Source organism: Phyllostomus discolor, chromosome 7 (genome assembly GCF_004126475.2).
Source record: "Phyllostomus discolor isolate MPI-MPIP mPhyDis1 chromosome 7, mPhyDis1.pri.v3, whole genome shotgun sequence".
NCBI lineage: Eukaryota > Metazoa > Chordata > Mammalia > Chiroptera > Phyllostomidae > Phyllostomus > Phyllostomus discolor.
In genome coordinates this window covers 66,163,115-66,170,647 of record NC_040909.2, presented here as the reverse complement: position 1 = coordinate 66,170,647, position 7,533 = coordinate 66,163,115, and positions in this window count along the sequence as shown.

Below are 7,533 nucleotides of genomic sequence, written 5' to 3'. Positions count from 1 at the left end.
CTGGGCGTGAGCCGTACAGTGATGCCAATGTAGCCTAACCTTGAATAACCCACCAAGTATAGTAAATGGAGTCAGCATCACAAATAAACAACTTACGAACTCTGTTTCACTAACTATGACCATGCCAATCTATAAACTGTTTTTAAAAAGTGTTCATGTTGTATTTATTTACTTAGCCAGGGCTTACAATTGTACATTGTGTGTAACTTCACCCCTGAAGCTAACATGCTCATAAATGTATGGGATTTTGGTGTACTAATTGCCAGACTTGGTCATAGAAGTATTATTTTTGGTTCAGTTTAGTCTGTGTTCAAGAAGCATTCCTTAGCAGGGGTGTCCAACTCACAGCCCATGGGCTGCATGCGGCACAGAATGGCTATGAATGTGGCCCAATGCAAAATCATAAATTTGCTTAAAACCTTTAAATATTTTTCTTGCTCATCAGTTTTCATTAATGTGTGTGTATTTAAAATGTGGCCCAAGACAACTCTTCTTCTTCCAGTGTGGCCCTGAGGCACTAAAAGTCTGGACACCCCTGCTATGCTGTTAGAAAAATTATTAGAATTCAGCAGGTGGAATTATCTGTAAAGAATCAGGTACGTCAGCAATTTTGCTAAATGTTGTTTTCACATAATGTTTAATACATCCTTTTTAATAAGTGGTCAAAACTTAATTAGATCAATCATCCTTTTTCATCTAACTAAAAAAACATGTATTCACCTTTTTTAAAAACTTTACTTTCACAAATACCAACTCAATTTTTTAAAGTGGTAGACAGAATGTACACAGTTAAAAGAATGAGGTGAAGTTTGTGTAGGAAATTTAGCATTGGTACCTACTGACTCACTACCATTCAAAGAAAAACAAAACTTTGTCATTTGTTACCTCTCCTCTTGGTTATTATTTTTACTAAAGAATAATGTTCCTTTTCTATTGTATAGTTCTGTTTGGCTATTATTTTAACCTGTCACCAGAGTTAGCACCTTTCAAATGTTTCCAAAAATACTTGTATTCAGCCCTTACCAGTGTGTCTCAGTAGGTTGGGTGTCATCCCAGAAACAGAAAAGTCACTTGTTCAATTTCTGGTCAGGGCACACGCCTAGGTTGTGGGTTCTGCCCCCAGTCTGGGCACATATAAGAGGCAACTGATCCATGTTTCTCTCTCACATTGATGTTTCTCCCCCTGCCTTTCCTCCCTCCCTCTTCTTCTCTCTAAAAATAAATAAAATCTTTTTTAAAATTATAATTGTGCTTCATGGAGATTCTTTAAAATAATTCTATGCCAAGCTCTTTCTCCTAGACCCTAGGATGGTCTCTCACTGAAGCTGGGACTTCATAGGCCAGAATTTCTACAAGATAAGGCAAAATGAGAATTTACACAAGAAAAACTAAGGCAACAATGTTCTTTGATATGGTATTATGAAAGGATAGAATCCATTTTAATATAAAAATGAATCTTATGCCAGAAGCTACTGACCAAACTCAAGTCCACATTTAGATTTCATTGCAAACATTGACTTTCATGAAAACTGTAATTTCTGACTTCAACTTTATGTTTTTTTTATTTTAATCATTGTTCAAGTACAGTTTTCTTCCTTTTATTCCCAATCAACTTTCTTTAAAAATTAAAAAAAAACATTTAAGCCATAGAAAAGTTTTTGCCTCTCTATGTAACTAAAGACCTTCAGCCTTCCCAAAATTTCAATATAGTTGTCTTATTGGAACATGACAAAGTCCAGTGATAGCTCAAACACATAAACCAGTTTTCTTCATTGGTTTTAATATCAGAAATCTCATCCACTTGTTTCTAACTTTATTTCTTAGAAAATTGAAGTTGGGGACAATTTTGATTTTAAAAAGGACATTTTTGGTATTCAGTGACATAACCAAAAGCAAGTCCATCTGCCTGCTTCTACAAAAGCCAATATTCAAGAGACAGGTGCTGGACTAAAGGAAAGTTGTTTATTCATATGTCAACATCTGGAAGATGGTAGGGGGTTCATGTCTCAAAGCCCATCTTCTATGAAGGTGGGAGGGACTCACATCTCAAAGCCCCATCTCCTGGGAAGAGGGGGTACTCTTGTCACAAAGTCCAACTCCACCTCTCAGTGGAGGCAGAGGTTTTTATAAGGAGGGAGAGGGTAAAAGAACAAGGAAGAGAGAGAGCAAGGAAGGGGGTTGAAAAGTTCTCGATGTACAGACGAGTACAGTCTATTCCAATAAGGCAAATGATGTGTATCATCATCCAGTGTGCATCATCCTGGTTTAGTCATCTTGGATTCATGTCATCCTTGTTTTATGTCATCCTGACTCCACCATTGAAGGTCAGCAAATCTCCTGGAGTTGGGATGCCTGATGGTCAGACTTTGTATCTTTTCGAAGTTAGTTCCTAGGATTCTTATACAAATTTGTTTACCTACAAGCTATATATTAGAGTCAGCACTTATCTGAATTTAAAAAAAAATAAAGAAACTGTCAAAAGAATGGTGGAGTGGGTTACAATTTCCCATGGTTACAATTTTCCACTGTTATAATGAGGGTCACTGTCTAAAATTCCCTGGCAATATTTTATGATCTTTCTGTTTCAACATGATACTATATATTTTAGGTAATATCCTCAGAATAAATGTTTCTTTTACATTCTCACATCTTCTCCCTAATTTGTTAATCCTCAGTACTCCCTACATTAAAGAGAACTGTATTCTAGTATTTTTAACATAACCCAGAGATGACAATCCTTAACAACATAATCCTTAAATAAAGTTTTGTATCTCATACTGCCCACCCCCAAAGAAAGTCAGGGTACTTTCAGTGTACACACTTCCCAAATTTAGAGATACCATGAATACACTGTTCTTAAATCTTGTTGCCATTTCTCCACCATCTCCTGCCCTCAGAGATTCTGACATGACATGCCTGTGATGAAGCCTGGGTGTTGGGGCTTTTTAAAGTCACAAGGTGCACCCACAGCTGAGAGCCACTGACAGGCTATGGTTTTCTTGTGCAATTATAAAACACCTTTCTGATTTAATTAGAAGTCAAGAGAGCAGTTAAATGTCTTTCTTTTCTTGCCGATCTCAAAAGTTCCTATGACCCTCAAGCATAAATGAATGCTTTCTCTTTGTCCCACCACTATTCCTAGGTGGAAGCTCACAGAAGGGTCCTGCTTGAGAATTTTAGTGGCAGTTACATGCTCACGTGAGGAGCCTATTCAAGGATGAGTGGGTCCTTGTTCCATGACCTCTCACATCTTCTAGGTGCCTCTAGCCAGGTGACTCATCTTCCAAACATCCAGGTAAATGCTCCCCTCTCCCAATCCCTCTTTCTCCTACACCTCAGAATTGCATTCTGCTTTACTGGGCTCACAAATCATCAGAATACTTCAGAAAACCCAATACTACAGCAGATTGTAACTGAATAACTCAGAGTGGCAAGCATTTCAATAAAACATGTATATGTCACAAAAGATGGAAAGCAAGAAAGAAGAATATCATGGTGGAGCATGATTTCTGTCAGTAAAATGCACAGGCTAACTTCTATTATGTACATCCTGAGTGGACATCCTGGTGTCCATGTGAGCTTTCCTCACTAGTGTGGCTGTGCAGGCTAAGCAAGAAAATGGATGGCCTGCTCCATGGAGTGGTAACTGTGGCGATTACCTCCAGGCAGTCTCTCACTTTGGTCCAGGCTTTCTTAATCTCAACACTGCTGGTTTTCTGGATAATTTTGTTGGGAGTGGGGTACTGCATTATACATTGGAGGATGTTTACCAAAATAGCTGCTGACCTTATCCAGTAGATGCAAGAATTTCCCCCAAGTTGTGACAACTAGAAATGTCTCTAGAAACTGCCAAATGTCCCTTGGGGGTACAAATGAGGGTAAATTATACCCCTGTGAGAACCATTGGTTTATTCTAAAGATACTTTGTGCCCGCTTGACATTATTTTTTATTATTATTTTTTTAAATATTTTTATTTATTTATTTTTAGGGAGGGAAAGGAGGGGGGTGGAGAGAGAGAGAGAGAGAGAGAGAGAGAGAGAGAGAGAGAGAGAGAGAGAGAGAGAGAGAGAGAAACAGAAGCATCAATGTGCGGTTGCTGGGGGTTATGGCTTGCAACCCAGGAATGTACCCTGGCTGGGAATCGAAGACATTATTTAATGATATATTTTTTTCAGTATGAAACAAAATTTGAAATGACAGGATTTAAAAAAGAATCCACCCTGGCTGGTGTAGCTCAGTGGATTGAGCTCGGGCTGCAAACCAAAGTGTCACAGGTTTGATTCCCAGTCAGGGTACATGCCTGGGTTGCAGGCCATGACCCCCAGCAACCGCACATTGATGTTTCTCTCTCTCTCTCTTTCTTTCTCCCTCCCTTCCCTCTCTAAAAATAAATAAATAAAATCTTAAAAAAAAAAGAATCCAAAGGAGATTTTGCAAAATCAGTATCCTAAAAATGAAAAAAAAAACAACTATCATTTTGCATCTGAAGTACTTGCCAGGTAAACATTTGATGGTAAACCTTGCATGGTCAATCAAAGAAATATGAGCTATATGTAAGCTCTGTAGTTTACTGTCTTTCAAGGAAAAAAAAACTGTATTAAGTCACTCTTTAAAACTTGAGATAAAAAGGCTCATATAAAATAACTTCAATCATACAATGAAAGATTCAAACATTTTTAGAGTGTATTTCTGGGCAAATTTTTACATTATTTAAATCCAAATTTTCATCATGTTGATTAAAATATGATAAATGAAAAATAATTTTTGTTGCAGTAAGTCAAATGCTTTAAAGGAAAAGTTGGAGATAATGTGTTTCATTAAGTTGGATTTTAATAACTGTTGAGAAGTTTCACAAATTGAGTTTTGTCAGTGTGTCTGAGAATAGACCTATTCCCTATAGACAAGCTTGATGCTAGCATGAGCCTATTTGGTTCATTCTTCTATAAAGCAAAACAATAAAACTTTTATAATGGAAATTTTTAAACATAAAAGTGAAGTAGTATAAGAAACCTCATATACTCATAATCCAGTATCTTATCAACAGTTATTGACTCAGTGCCAGTCTTACTGTACTTCTACCAAACTACAATCCCACCCCATCCTCCCCTCTCCTTATTGTCTTTTTAAATTTTATTTAATTTATTGGGACGGCATTGGTTAATAAAATTTTCTAGTTTCAGGTGTACAATTCTATGATACATCATTGGTATATTTTGTTATTGTCTTGAAGCAAATCAGTTTGGTCTCTTCTAGATAGGCTCCACTAATCACTATCCACTCTGAGAAAGACAACTACATTCTTGTTTGTGAGCAATGATGTTAACCCCCTTTTTCTTTCAATGATGGCTCCCTGCTTAGATGTTACCATGGTCCTTTCACTGATCAACCTGAATCCTTAAACATTTATTCTTAAGATATATTTTTGAAATCTCAAGTTGGATTTGAATGGAGAAGCAAAGTATTACAGGCCCTGAATGTTCATATGACTGAATGTTTGCTCCTGTACAAATTTTTAAAAAAATTATTTGCTACTCAAAATAAAATACTTACAGAAAAATGTATTTAACTATGATATTATGATTGGTTTCTGGGAGCTGAATGTTGTCTGCAACCACCAGATCTTTGGGCAACAAATATTAATATTCTCTATTGATTTTGCTGGATTCAGTTAGGAGAGAGAAAATCATTGAAGGGAAGACATGGCTAGTGGACTTCAATTGTTTTTCATAATTCATTCACTCACATTCTCATATTCTATCCCCCACCATTCTTCTTTCTCCACCTCTCTCAGTAGTTTAGCAGGGCATATGGCCACCCATGTAGATATCTAGACACTGCATTTGCCAGAAGCTCTTGGCTATGTATGGCCAAGCAACTAACTTTTTAGCAATGGAATGTGATCAGAAGCCATCTGCCCCACTTGCTGAAAAGAAAATTGCACTCCAAGGAACAACTATAAAGGACACATGGACAAAACCAAGGAGGGTAGAAGCAAGGGAGGGAGATGGGTTTGGCTGGGGTTGGCAGGGGGATTGGTGGGAGGTAAATGCAGACAACTGTAACTGACAACAATAAAATAATTTATATAAAAAAAGAAAATTGCATTCCACTTCCTCTCCAATGGGGATATGCAACAACGAATCTGACTACTTTACACCCATAGCATAAAGGCATTTGGAGAAGATTATGGAGCTGATTCACCAGCTAAGCTGCTCTCGAAGACCCCCTGAAGCAGTACCTAAACCCTAGAGAAACAAGCTGCTCTCATTTTGGGTCTCTGTTAAAGCACTTCCAATTCTATCCTAACCAATGAAAATGAAATCCTTATTTTCAAAAGTACATCATTTTGTTATACCTTGTACTTCATTCTTACATCTTTAAAATGTCCTGCATTCTTGTCCTGCAAAGGGTGTTCTTGTCCTGCAAAGGGTGTTCTTGTCCTGCAAAGGGTGAGATCAAATCCCCACCTGAAATTTGTTTGGATATTGGGACTGACGATACCACACACACCAAGAGGATATGACAAAAATGATGAGTCACATCGTGGGATTTTTCTTGCAAGAACAGAGCAGATACAAATAAGTCTAAGTGGCAATAGTAAGACATTTTGATTGGTTTTAGCTTTTTTGTGGCCAGGAGGCAGGGCCTTGGTTGGGAATTCCTAGCTGCTGGGGCTGGCTAGCCCAGATGTGCCACAAAAAGGAAAGGGGAAGTGAGGCTTGAGAGCTATCAGTGTTCCAACATCCAAAGTGCAGTTTTCCTTTTTGTCACAGTCCTGAAGTAAGATCTTAATGAGAAACTGATAACAAAATGGAGGAAAATATAATCTTGAAAAAAATGGTTCAACTTTGATCACGAGAGCATTAGTGTTCCAAACACTGAGAAAATATGTAAATCCATTTCTTGCTGCCAGTGTTTCAAAATCTGAAATATGTCACCTACCCATTGATTAAGAAGTTTTGGAGACAGAAAGGTCACTGAGACCCATTACAATGGTAAATTTTTCTTATGATGTTTATGATGATTCAATGAATTTTTAATTTATTTTTAAGTATATTTTATTGATTATGCTATTACAGTTTTCACAATCCCCCCCCCCCTTTATCCTCCCTCTGCCCTGAACCACTCAACCCTCCAGTATTCCCTCCCTTAGTTCCTGTCCATGGGTTGTACATATAAGTTCTATGAATTCTCTGTTTCCTATACCATTCTCAATCTCTCCCTGTCTATTTTATGCCTGTCAATTATGCTTCTTATTCCCTGTAGCTTTCCCCTCCCATTCTTCCTCTTCCCCTCCCCACTGAAAAACCTGCATGTGATGTCCACTTTTCTGATTCTGTTCCTGTTCTAGTTGTTTGCTTAGTTTCTGGGGTTTTTTGGGGGTTCAGTTGTTGATAGCTGTGAGTTTGTTGTCATTTTACTGTTCCTAGTTTTTTATCTTCATCTATTCCTTAGATAAGTCCCTTTAACATTTCATATAATAAAGGCTTGGTTATGATGAACTGCTTTAACTTGACCTTATCTGGGAAGCA